Source organism: Penaeus vannamei, chromosome 2 (assembly GCF_042767895.1).
Source record: "Penaeus vannamei isolate JL-2024 chromosome 2, ASM4276789v1, whole genome shotgun sequence".
NCBI classification, from domain to species: Eukaryota; Metazoa; Arthropoda; class Malacostraca; order Decapoda; family Penaeidae; genus Penaeus; species Penaeus vannamei.
Window position 1 is genome coordinate 49,428,504 of NC_091550.1, and position 15,000 is coordinate 49,443,503.

A 15,000-nucleotide genomic window follows, 5' to 3' on the forward strand; every position below is an offset into this window, starting at 1 on the left:
ATGACCGCGATAGAGCCATAAAGTCCTCGCTTGGACGATGCTCTGAAAAAGGCAGCGAAGCGTAGGTTTCGGGAATGGGACATTGTTAAAGTTAACAAGCCCGTCTGCAGTGGGTTGCTCTGTTTAAATGTTTGTTTGAATGTTGTTTGTGGAGTGGTACAACCCCTTCTGGCATTGGTTACTCTCGCTGAATGTTAGCAGAATTAAACCCCGCTTGTTATTGGTTGCTTTGTTTTAATGTTTGTTTGTGTCTGGTTGTTCTATACTTTATAGGGCGAGCGACTTTCTTCGGCTGAGTGATTTCCCGATACCTTTTTCGTTTTCTTTTCTTTATTTTTTCCTTGGTTTGCTTTCTTTCTGTTGTACGTTAAATCTCTTTTCCCGCTTCTGTTATTTTTAACAGTTTCAGGGCTTGTTTTTATTTTCTTCACGTTTCGTCTCCCTTTACGCTTCTTTTAAATTATTTTTATTTCCTTTTGCAGGTGTATATGTATGTGTGTCTGTGTGTGAGAGAGGAGGGGGAGGAGAGGGAGAGAGATATGTGTATGTGTAGTTGTGTTTGTGTGTGTGAGAGAGGGGGGAGAGACAGAGAGAGAGAAATTATAAATGAAACTTCACAAAATCTCTTTCCTTTAAATCTGGAAACCCTGTCACTGGAATAAATAAATACATAAATAACACTATCAAACCTGGCGCATAGGATGCTCTGTTCATGCCAAGATTAAACATACAGGTTTATGATCATAATTCTCAGCTTGCAAAGTGGTTTGCTGACGATCGTGTTTAATTTTCTTCCCCCATTTTTTCAACATGGAACATATTTTGCTTTCTGAGTCTTGTTGCTCTGCAGTGATGGATGGCAGGGCAGGTACAGGCAGTCAACAGGTATATAGCCTTTTACTCAATTTGTTTCTCGTTCAAAGATTTGAATTTATTTTTTATGTGCAGTTTTGTTTGTTGTTGATTGATTGGGGAGGGAGGGGTAATTTGCATCTTGTTTGGGTAATTATTTGATTTTAGGAATAATGTAAAAATAGTAATAATAATAATTTCCAGAGCTCTAGATCTTTATTTAAATATCTGGGACCTTTCTCGTCTTTCATAGCTAGTAAAGGGAAAGATTCAACCTACTTTAAGTGTATAAGGCTTTCTATTCATACCTTTCCCTAGAATATAACCACGTAACCATTCTACTGTACAAAAGAAACGTAACCATACTACTGTACAAAAGAATTACATGTTTATGGTGAAATGTTCTAGAGGATGTGAGAGATAAGGAATTGACTATATTGTGCATTATGAAATCCTCCATTTAATATCGATTTCAAAACACAGGATTGCGTAATTATTTATTAATCAGCAATGTGCACATATACGTAGGTGAGGTATTTCTATAATTAAAAGTCAGAGAGAAAGTGTAAATGGAGCCAACACAGCTCCGCAAAGTGCACGTCTGTCTCGGACACTGGTGGCAGCGGTTTTCTAAAGATGAGATTAGGAGTGCGTGTGCAGTAAGCCAGGGACTTGTTGCCCGTGTTTCTGTCTTTTTAGCTTTTAGTTCCTGGTGTTTTCCCTCTTTTGTTTTTCTTACTTTGTTTCCTTTTCCTTGTTGTTTTTATCACTTGTTTTCTTTGTGTTTTTGATATTAGTACTGATAATAGCACTGTTGATAAGACACATGATTATATTTTCTAAGTAACTGATCATTACTATTGTTTTTAATTGTTTTGTCATTATTACCATTTTTATCAGTAGCACGAAAATAATTTGTATTATTGAATTATCATTGTTAGCATTATTATGATCAACATTATTTTGATCCTCAAAATTATAATTTCCTATGTTAAGCTTATTGAGCTTACGTCTATCAGCTTGGTGTAGCTTGACTGATTTTTTTTATCTGTGTTGTATAGATACAAGTACCACAAACACACACACACACACACACGCACACAATATATATACACATGTATGTAGATATGTATTTATGTATAAACACAAACAGTCAATTGTATATACAGTATATTATATATATATATATATATGTGTGTGTGTGTGTGTGTGTGTGTGTGTGTGCGCGCGCGCGCGTGTGCGCATGCTTGCGTCTGTAACAAGTCGACAAGAAAATATATTTGATTATAGACTCGTAAAAGAGAGATGGCAAAGTGGAAGGAGAATCGGCGATAAAAAAGAAGCAAAACCAAGAGGAAACAATATGCAGAAATAATAGAACTTGGAAAGGGAGACAGACACATACGAAAAAGATAGAGACAGACAAACAGGAAAAAGAAAGATATGGAAAAAAGATGCAGAAATTAGAGATAGTAATAATAAGAATAATAAAATAATAAGAATAACAGAATATAAGATAGGCAACAGAATACATGACAAATATCTCTCATTAAGACAAGAAAATAAAGATCCAACACTATTCAAAGGAGTAAGAACACAAAATGAAAATCAAAAGAAGAGAAGGAAGAGAAAAGAAAATACAAAGGTTCATTTCCTAGTATGGTTTTGCACTGCACTCCGTTCAGTGTTGCCAGTGAAGATCCTTTCTTTTTTTTTATATCAAGGTTATGTAATGGTTTTGGGTTCTTGCATATTCATCCATGGTTCCGACGCTGTTTACTGATGTGAGAAGCGGGCTCTGCATTTTGATGGTGGGTGTAGCACTGTTTTGCTACGTCGAAATGTTTTTTTTCTTTTTTTCTTTCTTTCTTTTTTCTCTTCTTTGTCTATCATATTTTCTCCCTCTCACACTCTCTCTTTTTCTTTCTTTTTTTTTTCTCTCTCTCTTTCTCTTTTTCTTTATTTCTCTCTCTCTCTCTCTCTCTCTTTCTCTTTTTCTTTATTTCTCTCTCTCTCTCTTTCTCTTTTTCTTTATTTCTCTCTCTCTCTCTCTCTTTCTCTTTCTCTTTCTCTTTCTCTTTCTCTTTCTCTTTCTCTTTCTCTCTCTCTTTCTCTCTCTCTCTCTCTCTCTCTCTCTCTTGGGCGCGTATTTGTATTATGGTGAGGTTAGGATCATGTTTTGTCATGGGTTTCTTTTGTTGTTGCATTTGGGTGTTATATTTTGTTTGTTGATTCTGTCTTGTAGTTGTTATTGCAGAGATTAGACATGTCGTTTCTTTATTATGTATTTATTTATCTATTTACTTTTCGAAGTCACTGGCAGTCAGTATTTGTGTTTATATACAAAACGTGTTTGGTTATATGTGTGTTAGTGTTTATTGTCATTTTTCTTATATTTTTTTGTTTGTTGGCAGCGGAGGTGTTTGTGTTACAGATACGACGTCCGTGCTATGTTTTTTTATTGCAACATGTAGCACTTTTGGTGGAACGTGCGACGTGCGACATGTAAGATTATTTTTTACTGTTGTTCTTTTGTTAAACAAGCGCGCGCTATATTAAACTGTCATTAGGCTGATTTAGCACTGGATGTGTTTTTGTCATGGCGTTTGTATTGTGGACGTAGATTTTTTTTTTTTTTTTTTTTTTTTTTTTGGGGGGGGTCATTTTTGTTTCCTTATTTTTTATTTATTATTATTTTTTTATTCATCTTATTTATTTTCATTTTCATTTATATATGTTTTTTATTATTCTATTCTATTTATTTGTTTTGTTTTGTTTTGTTTCTTTTTTTGTTTTTATTTTTTGTTCCTTTTAACAGTTCCATCATTAATTCTGTTATAGCATCATTTTACCATCATTATTATCATTATTATCACCATTATTATAATCAATGAAAAAAAATGATGCTGTTGGCAGATTTCCAGTCCAAAGAACGATACTTATATACGCATTAACTATTCCTGTATTTAATTTTTATCAAAAGAACAAAAACGGCAAATTGGAAAGGCGAACAGTACCTAAATCTAATCACTCGGCTCAACGAATCCGACTTTCTATTCTGATTTTTATCTCTAACTTGTTTTAAACATGTTTTCCCACATAAAAAAGTATAAAAATGATTTGAAATTATTTTATTTTGTCTATCGTTTGATGCTTGAATAGTTTGCTCTACTGTACTGTTTCAAGTGATAATGCAGATTAGAGATTTGTAGATATATTTACAGATAAGACGTTGATATTTCGATAAAAAAAGAAAAAAAAAACGGAATGTATATGAAAATAATATGGGTTTCTTTATCTTTTAATCTGTTGTCACTTTTTTATGATATCGTGTATTTTTATCATTTCTACCATAGGAAACAAAGTTCTCCTTGTCATCAGAAGTGTCGAGTTTTACTTATTCTTTTACTTTTACTTTTTATTGTGTTCCGTTACATATATTTTTTTCTTCTTTTCTTTTTTTAAGGGGTGTGTGATGATAATGAAAATAAGGACGGTGGTCATTATAACGATTGTTGTAGTTATGACAATAATAAGAGAAAAACTGATAAGAATGATAATAGGAATGATAATCTTGATAATTATGATAAAAATAATGGTGATATTAACGATAATTAACGATATTAATGATAATGATCATTATATCATATTATTTTCATCATGATTTTTTTTACATGTATCATTATCATTATTATTATCATTATTGTCCGTATTATTATCAGTATCACTATTGCTATTATAATCACCATTGTTATAATGATAAAAACACACGCACGGACATACCACAGAGGCATAGACCACACCCTCGAATGCGGTCGCTGAACTGAAGAACCTTAGGCATTTATAACTTCTAGGAAGAAAAAGAAAGAGAGAAAAAAAGGGAAACCTGGAAGGAGGGGGGAGGATGGGGGGTGGGGTGGGGGGATGATTAGCAAATCTCATGGTTAATTGAACGTTCATCGACTTTCCTGCATTTTGAACGCGCTCTTTGAGGCTTTGGGAACCGGTTGGACTTCTTTGTTCATAATTATCGTTTGTGTTCATCTATTCTTTGTTGCTTCTGGCATTGTTATTTGCTGTTGCGATTATCAGTAGTATTGCAATTATCATTAACTTTATAAATATCATTAACTTGTCCTTACCATTAATATCATTACATTTATCTTTAATTCAATATTTTTTCCATTATTATCACTATTATCATCATCCTTATCATTGTTATTCTTACATATTTGCTTTTTCTGATTAATTACCTGTCGCCTCTTCCCGCTTCGCAACGAAGACGTGCAAATTCTCTTCCCAAACTTCAACTCCTCTCGATACTGGGAGGAAGTTTCCGACCCGAACTTCCTTCCGAAAACGCCAGGCTGTCTCTCGGGAACTTCAGAAGTGGTCGCAACGGGGGGGGGGGGGGGGGGGAGCCAGGCTGTCTCTCGGGAACTTCAGAAGTGTTCGCAACGGTGGGGGGGGGGGGGGGGGGAGAGCCAGGCTGTCTCTCGGAAACTTCAGAAGTGGTCGCAACGGGGGGGGGGGGGGGGGTAGAGCTGGTTAGAGAGCTAATGATTTGGGAGTTAATTGTAATTAGCTAATTATTTTAGGAGGCGGGTTGTCGAGTCGTCTTGGTGAGGGGGTCCAGGTCGGTGGTGTGTTTCGGTGGGTTGTGTTGTCTCTCGTATTTTTTTCTTTCTTTTTTTTCTTCTTCCTTTTCTTTTTCTTTTCTCGTTTTTTTTCTTTTTTCTTTCCTTTTCTTTTTTCGTTTTTTTTTTCTTTTTTGTCCTTTTAGTTCGTTTTTGTCGTTTATTTTTATTTTTTGTTTGTTTAGGGCGATAATGATGAGGTCTAAATAACCACAATCAATAGATGGTATAGATTGCAAGTGAGTAAATTGATCATTATCGTGATAATACCTCCTAATATCATCATATGATGATTCTAAAGACAAAATAACAAAAATAACATACAAGCAATGATACCAAAACCAATATAACTCCCCAGAAAAGCATAAATATATAAAGTTTCAGTTCCGAAAAAAGATAATACCTTCTAATATCATCCTTTTGATGATGATTTTAAAGACAAAATAACAACAATAACACAACATGACCAATGATACCAAAACCAATATAACCCAAAAAAATCATAAATAAATATAGTTTCAATTCCGAAAACAGATAATACCTCATAATATAACCCTTATGACAATGATTATTAAGACAAAATAACAATTGACACAAGAACAATGATACCAAAACCAATATAATAACCCAAAAATCATATATAAATAAAGTTTCAGTTCCGAAAAAAAAACCTCCTAAAATCATCCTTATGATGATTATAAAGGCAAAATAACATCAATAACACAACATAAAGGTGCTGTCACACTAGTACTTTTTCCGTCGATTTTCTGAAATTTTGTCCATTTTTGAGCGAATTGTCGATTTTCCAGTCAGACGACCTTTCCGTCAACTTTCTCAGCCAAGCATAGTCAAATCAAGAGCTATATTCGAGAATGTTTGTATTTATGTTAAATAAAATTGTCAAAAAAAACGACGGAAAAAGTGCTAGTGTGACAGCACCTTGAGACCAATGATACCAAAACCAACATAACCCCCCAAAAATCATAAATAAATACATTTTCAGTTCCGAAAAAGACCGACCGACCCCCACCCGCCCCACGTCAGATGACAGCGCGGTTCCTTCTGAGTCGTATTCAAATGAGAGGCACGCGAGGGGATCACAAATGGGCCATGACATAACAGGTTGCTCACTGGGAGGGATGAGAAAGCGCCTGATGAAAGGGGAGGGGCGGGGTGTGGGTAGGCAGTAGATTTTTTTTTCTTTCTTTTTTTTTCTCTTCTCTGTTTTGTTTGTTTGTTTGTTTTTCTTTTTTTTCCTTCTATTTTTTTTACTTTCTTTTTTTGATTTTTGTGATTTTTTATTTATTTATTATTTTTTTCTTTTTTTTCTCTTCCTTCTATTTTTTGCCTTTCTTTTTCTTTCTTTTCCTTTTTCGAATTTTAGTCTCTTTTTTCGTCCCTTTCTCTCTCTTTCTTTTAATATTTTAACAGTATTCGGGTATTATTATTATTGTGTTTGCGTTGTGTTTATTTGCAGTCCAAAGGATAAAGAGGAAAGGTTTTACCGTTTGGAGGAACATTCAAGAAAGCATAAAAAATTGATAGTCGTCATATCTCTCTTTAGGATCTTACAAAATACCTGAACATCTGGTCTTTTGTCAATTTCAGTCGGACAGGGAGCCAAAAAATGAAATTTCTTCTAAGGAATCTGTAAAAAAAATAATAAATAAATAAATAAAGAAAAAAATAAATAAAAATAAATAAAATAAATAAATTTAAAAAAACGTCGGGATTCTTCCATTGGTGTGTAGTAGCATATTGAGAGGGAATCCTGTATGCAAATTATTCCCAGAATCGCATTTAGAAGTCCTAAGAGACCGGTCTTCTTGGGCGAAAGAGGAAAGGAAAGGTCAGCTCTCCCCAGCCCTCGTGAAGGGTTGCGACAGCGAGATCGTGACCTCTCCTGCGCTGGGGTCACACTCGAGACGTGTTACTGAATCCTTAAACGCACAGCACACACTCCTCCGAACTCCTCCTTATCGGAATGAGAGTGCAACATGTCCGGTACACGTCTGGATGCCGCGTCGTTAATGCGTCTTATCTCGGCGAATTGATTCCTCGAGCCCCTGGCCGATAGCGCACGATAGGTCAGCCTCGGATGATGAATGCGAAAGATAACTCAGGATATTATCCCGAAAGTCGAGTCGCCCAAAGGACCTTACGCACAGGCTTTCGGGTTATCAATACAACCGGTACGACAAGTTTACAAGAGATTTGCGGTATAAAAATGGGCATGCCGGCGCTATCTGTCGCTCCATCGGGAGAAGATGCTCGCTGGGCGGAGAGGAGCAAGCGCTTGTCCCGCCCGCCTCGGATGCTGCGCTTTATTCAGGCACTGTGGACAAACATCTGTATGTTTTTTTTTTTTTTTTTTTTTTTTTTTTTTTTTTTTTTGTGTGTGTGTGTGTGTGTGTATGTGTTGACTGGTGCTGTATATGGTGTGTTTGTGTGTTGAGTGTTGTTGCATATGTTGTGTGTGTGTGTGTGTGTGTTGAGTGGTGCTGTATATGGTGTGTGTGTGTTGAGTGGTGCTGTATATGGTGTGTGTGTGTTGAGTGGTGCTGTATATGGTGTGTGTGTGTGTGTGTGTGTTGAGTGGTGCTGTATATGGTGTGTGTGTGTGTGTGTGTGTTGAGTGGTGCTGTATATGGTGTGTGTGTGTGTTGAGTGGTGCTGTATATGGTGTGTGTGTGTGTTGAGTGGTGCTGTATATGGTGTGTGTGTGTGTGTGTGTGTTGAGTGGTGCTGTATATGGTGTGTGTGTGTTGAGTGGTGCTGTATATGGTGTGTGTGTGTGTGTGTTGAGTGGTGCTGTATATGGTGTGTGTGTGTGTCGAGTGGTGCTATATTTGGTGTGTGTGTGTTGAGTGGTGCTGTATATGGTGTGTGTGTGTGTGTGTGTGTGTGTGTGTTGAGTGGTGCTGCATATGGTGTGTGTGTGTGTTGAGTGGTGCTGTATGTGGTGTGTGTGTGTTGAGTGGTGCTGTATATGGTGTGTGTGTGTGTTGAGTGGTGCTGTATATGGTGTGTGTGTGTTGAGTGGTGCTGTATATGGTGTGTGTGTGTTGAGTGGTGCTGTATATGGTGTGTGTGTGTTGAGTGGTGCTGTATATGGTGTGTGTGTGTGTGTGTGTTGAGTGGTGCTGTATATGGTTGTGTGTGTGTGTGTGTTGAGTGGTGCTGTATATGGTGTGTGTGTGTGTGTGTGTGTTGAGTGGTGCTGTATATGGTGTGTGTGTGTGTGTGCATAGTGCGTGGACGTGTAGTTCTATGTTTCAGCTGTTGCTAAAGGTGTGCTGATAGGATCTCGTTTGTAGGCAGAAGTGCATCTTGATACGGTTTCTAAAATTATGGTATGTATGTTTCTGTGCCCATGATTTTTTTTTTTTTTTTTTTTTTTTTTTTTTTTTTTTTTAATATTCGCGCTTGCTTCTGCGTGCGTGTATATGCATATTTTTCGAGTGTTTATCTGTGTGTGTGTGTGCTAATCTATTTGAATTCGTATGTTGATTAATGGCCGGGAGCGTAATCTGTTATGATGGATGCGACAGCTGATAATGGCGTGATGGATCGCCATTTATCAAAAACCGTAGAGGCAAAATATTTCAGAGATAATTACTTCATTAGCTTATTATTAATTAGTTCATTACGAAAAGGGGTAATTACTGTGGCGCTTGTAAACAAATGCTATACAGTAGACAACATCGCGTTTCAGATAAAATGGAAGGAGATAATAAGAGAATTTAGAGAATTTAGATATCTTACTGACACGATGAGGTAGAAAAGAAAATATAAAAGGACGAAGTATTTATTTGTTCCTTCGAATATCATGTCTCCAGCCCTCTTAACGCCGTCCATCTTTTAGCCATTAACATGTCTGAGACTCGTTTGATGATCAGCTGTCTTGGTCTAATCCTTGCTGTCGTGCACGTGTGTATTTTGGCACCGACGGATGACACGGTGGACATGACAGGGAAAATACACAGCTAAGGGTGAAAGGATAGTGTGGTGTTAATTGGTGACAAGATGTTGAATAAGTATAGTGTTAGAAAGATATGGTGAAAGATTTTTTTAGTTGTGGTGATGAAAATAATTAGTGGTGATGTGGTTCCATTGACGGTGAATGTGTATAGTGTGAAAGAGATATGGCAGGAGTACAGTGGAAGCTTTATAGTGCTAAGTGGGAGAGATACGATAACGACGGATAAGCTTTAAAAAAAAAAAAAGTTCGTTAAAGTCGCGTGTTACTTGGGGATTTGTTCAAATGTTATCTTTGTCTAGAGATAATGTTTGTCACAGCAAATTAAAAATGAGTGAGAACGTTTGGTATTTAACACTTCGTCACAGCTCCGCGGGTTTACACTGTAGTCCGTTAGTCACAGCGGTTACAGTGCCAAATGCCCTGATGCATCCTTGGGTCACAGTGCCGCTTAGTGTCAGATACAGTGCCAGGCAAATGTCACAGAGTTAGGGGGATACAGTGCCAGGCAAATGTCACAGAGTTAGGGGATACAGTGCCAGGCAAATGTTAAAGAGGTGAGTGGATACAGTGCCAGACAGTGATCACAAGTTCACTCTGATTATAACGATTGCGCTCACACTTTGACATGCGTAATGACTATGGTTAACGCGACAGCATGCGTGGTGAGTGCGTGTGCGTGTATGTGTGAGTGCTTGTTAAATGAGTCTTTCTGTGGCTGTTTGTATGTGTTTGTGTCTGCATGGTGCCGTTTTGTTTACATGTATTAGCTATCATGCATTTGCGTTTGTGTTATTTAGTTATTCTTGTTTGTGTTTGCGTGTGTGTGCATATATTTTGCGTATATAGGTTAGCGTTGTTTGGTCCATTGCGTGTGCGTGTTTGTTTGCGAGTGTTGTGACGGAGTTGGAGTTGGAGTTTTTTTCTTTTCTTTTCTTTTCCTATCTTTTCTTTTCTTATCTTTTCTTTTCTTTTCTTTTCTTTTCTTTTCTTTTCTTTTCTTTTCTTTTCTTTTCTTTTCTTTTCTTTTCTTTCTTTCTTTTTTCTTTGAGTATATAGTCTAAAATCATGTCAGTGCCTTTGCATGTGCGTGCGTGTGTTCACATGTGCTTTCTTTGGTTAGTTGAAAAATATGACAGTTTAATCTAATTTTCAGAAACGTTGGTGTAACTGTAGAAAATGAAATATTATATAGTAGAATGAAGATATATTTTCTTAATTAAACAGACCTAATTGTGGTTGAAATCGGATACGAAATCTTGTTCCTGAATACATACAATTCAGTTAATTTAGTTTATGAATGTAGCGCTCATATGTACAGTACAACAATTACATAATGACATATACTTTCATGTAATCACCCAGCGCTGAAAACAGTACTTTGAACATATGATTGATAACAATAATAACAATCTGCATGATTTACTCGACAAGAATCATTAACACAGAAATTGGCTTGTGTTTATTTGAGGGAAAGAGACAGACAGACAGACAGGTATTTAGGTTGGCAGACAGACTGACAGACAGAGAAGGATAGAAAGAGTAAAGAGAGAGAGAGAGAGACAGTGGACATGATGAAGAAAAGCGAAATGTTGAAGTAATGAAAAGGGAGGAAGGAAGAAGCAGGAGGAAAACAGGGGAGAGAGAGAGAGAATATATATATATATATATATATATATATATATATATATATATATATATATATATATATATATATATAGAAAGAGAGAGAGAGAGACAGAGACAGAGACAGAGACAGACAGACAGACAGACAGACAGACAGACAGACAGACAGACAGACAGAGAGAGAGAGAGAGAGAATATATATAGACAAAGAAAGAGAAAAAGAGAGAGAGCTAGCTGGCAACGTGTGGCTCGTCGATGTGGGTGTAAGATTGGCAGGAAAGATTGGGTGGACGATTGCGGAGAGCGTCAGATAGATGGAGAGATAGATTGATTAGTTGTCAGAGACGTTTAAAGTGAATCAATAGATAGATATGTTCACCTGTAGGATAGTTCATGCGGAAACGTTTGTAACATATTTGATGAATTACTCAATTATATTATTACTTGATATTCCTTCTTGTAGGTAGATACAACAGACATAAAAAAGAATTATACAGATTTTTTTTTTTTCATGATTTCTAAACGTGTGAAAATTATTTTCAAAAAGGACAAATAAACTTATGAATAGGCATGTAATTCGGCACAATATGAATACAGGAAATACGAGTTTATAATATTTAGAAAAAAGGTCCCGCGTGAATAAAATTTCCCGACCCGAATTCCTCCCTTGATTACAGTATGCAAAGCCCGCGTATTTCTTTTGTTTTTATCGCCAAACAATTTTCCCGCGCAGTCAGAGAAACACATCCGGGTTCTCCAATTCTCGAGTCGATGAGTGAATAACTTACATGTAACGTTACAGGGCCGTAATAACACACTATCTATTTATCCGGAATAGACGGTAAGTAACCACGCTCTTAATAATTATGAAATTTCCAATTATTATTAGTCTGTAACCTTCGGAGAGGATCTGTGGTCCTCTGTCTGTCATTATCTATTTGTCTATCTGTTGGTTCGTTATTGATGGCGAATAAACTCATGGTTACTGATGTTAGATAATAGAAATAGCTTTAATGTTCTACTTACCTTTATCATTGTCGATTGTCATTATCATTATTATTATTTATCATTACCTTTATCATTTATCCGAATATATGATAAATAATTATAGATGTACCGACATTATGTTGTACGAAAACTCCTAACCTATTTCTGTCTGCCTGAACGCTTATACAATTGTCTGTCTCTCTACCTATTTATCTATCTATTTCTTTATCTATTCATCTATGTATTATCTGTTATCTCTTGTCTAAAATAATCTATCTGTCCTCTATCTATTTATCTATCATTCTACCGATCGATCTACCTATCTATCAATTCATCGATCTATCTACCGATCTATCAATTCATCTTTCAATCTACCGATCTATATACCTGTCTATCAATAACTGATCAATCTACCCATCTATCAATTCATCTATCAATCTACCGATCTATCTACCTATCTACCAATGACTCTATCAATCTACCTATCTACCAATGACTCTATCAATCTACCGATCGATCTACCTATCTATCAATTCATCTATCAATCTACCGACCTATCTACCTATCTACCAATGACTCTATCAGTCTACCGATCTATCTACCTATCTGTCAATTCATCTATCAATCTACCGATCTATTTACGTATCTATCAATTCATCTATCAATCTACCGATCTATCTACCTATCTGTCAGTTCATCTATCAATCTACCGATCTATCTACCTATCTATCAGTCTACCGATCTATCAACCTATCAGTCTACCGATATATCTATCAGTCTATCAATCTACCGATCTATCTACCTATCTGCCAATCTACCAATCTACCTACCTATCAATTCATCTATTCCTGAAGAGATAACCACCCCTCCAGGCGGCTGTATAATACAAGTAGCTTTGACCTTCACAGAACCCACGACGGTTAAGTGCGACAACTTGTGATCAGTATGCAAATTAGCGAAGGTGAGCCTCCGGGTTCTGGCCCCACGTGTTAATTACAGTCTCCACCCAAGAGGCGTCCACAGTTATTATTTCTTCGTAATTAGGTTCCAACGTTTATAATTAGCTCGTTTATAATTACCCTTATCGAGATATTTACAGCTGTCTCTGGTCTCTCTGCTGGGATGGGGAGAGTGGGGGGGGGTATGGGGGTAGGATGGGCGAGGCAGGGGGAAGTGGGGGGGTAGGGAAGCATGGAGGAAGGGGGGAAGGGGAGGGAGGGTGATTATTAGGTCCTTCCTACTTGCCTGTCTACCTTTCCCCTCCTCACCTGTCCTCGCCTGTCCCTTCCCCTGCCTCTGTTTCCCCACACCTTCCTTCCTTCCCTTCCCTTACACCCTCTTTCACCTGTCTTTGCTTTACCGAGCCTTGTACCTACATTTCCCCTTCTTAACTACCTACTTTTCTTTTTACCTTTCTACCTACCTTCCTCCCTATCTTGCTTTCTACCTTTCAACCTACCTTCCTCCCTACTTTACCACCTGCCTTTCTCTCTACCTTCCTCACTACCTTCCTTCCTACCTACCTACCTTTCTACGTCTCTTTCTACCTTTCTCTCCCTAATTCCTCCCTACCTTTCTCTCCCCAACGCCTCCCTACCTTTCAAACTCCTCCCTCCCTACCTTTCTCTCCCCAACTCCCCCCTCCCCCCATACTTCCCTATCTCCCTACCCTCACCCCTGTCCCTCTCCCCACTCCCCACTCCCCACCCCCACTCCCAACCTCCAGCCGTCAGTGTCTACGCTTTGTTTACCAGGCTGTTAATCACTCACGGGGAGTATTGTATATTCTGGTCGATAGGATAAGATATTGTTTGGCGGATTGTTAGTGCATGGGGGCGAGAGGGTGGGAGGGAGAGAAAGGGGGGAGGAGGGAGAGAGAGAGAAAGGAGGAGGAGGAGGGAGGGAGAGGGAGAGAGGGAGGGAGAGACGGAAGAAGAGAGAGTGAGAGAGAGAGACGGAGGGAGAGAAAAGAGGAGAGACAGACACGGAGGGAGAGAAAAGGGGAGAGACAGAGAGAGAAGAGGAAAGAGTGAGTGAGAGAGAGGGAGAGACAGAGAAAGAGAGAGAAGAGGAAAGAGGGAGAGAAAAGAGGAGAGAGAGAGAGAGAGAGAGAGAAGAGGAAAGAGTGAGTGAGAGAGACAAGAGGAAAGAGTGAGTGAGAGAGACTGAGAGACAGAGAGAGAGAGGAGAGTTTCGCCGCTTTGCATTGTCTTGACTCGACCTTCCTTTGTTAGGGTTCTTGGGTCGGTCTGTTACTGTCTATCTTTTCATTTATCTACCTGCCTATCTGTCTATCTTTATCAAATTATTTACCTGTCCGTTTTATTATCTTTATCCCTATCTACGTCTCTTTCACTACCTGTTTATCAATCTGTTGGTATGTCAGTCTGTCCACCTGTCTATCTCCATATCTATCACTCTCTCTGTCTCCCTGTCTATCTACCTATCCATCCATGTTATTTCTATTATATATTTTTATCTCTCTGATATCCTATGAACTGATAAAAGAAGTGATACGATGATTAACGTTATTATCGTGATTATTAAAGTCGTTATCATTCTAGGCGTGTCACCGTGTAAATCATTATTAATTGCATGTATATTTAAATTGCTAATGACAGTGGTTTGTAGAATATCTATATTAATTTATCGTATTATATTTCAAATTATTATTTGTAAGTGTGCACCACAGGCATTCGTATATAAGGAATTAGAGTTCATTTGGTTATTTCCCTTCGTTGTATTTACATATGATGTGTATTTATTTGTTTTTGTTTTTCTTTGTCAGGTACGCCTCGTTGGATAGAAGCAGTGACATCCGGTTAATAAAAGACTGATAGTTTTCATCCGTACATGGTAGGTGATCGTGTGTTTTTTTTGTTGTTGTTTTTTTTTCTTTTTTCTGTTTTTTTTTTCTTT

General features: G+C 37.5%; 1 protein-coding gene across 2 annotated transcripts in view; it reads left to right on the plus strand.

The window, feature by feature from the left end:
• The window catches only part of Oatp74D (Organic anion transporting polypeptide 74D), a 357,477-nt gene that overhangs the window by 179,039 nt on the left and 163,438 nt on the right, over positions 1-15,000 (plus strand). The window contains exon 2 of one of the 2 annotated variants that reach the window (XM_070134023.1): positions 14,870-14,937. The exons of the other annotated variant lie outside the window; for it this stretch is intronic. The gene's annotated coding sequence lies outside the window, so the exon portion shown is untranslated. The remainder of the gene's footprint in view (positions 1-14,869; positions 14,938-15,000) is intronic. 2 annotated transcript variants of the gene reach the window in all.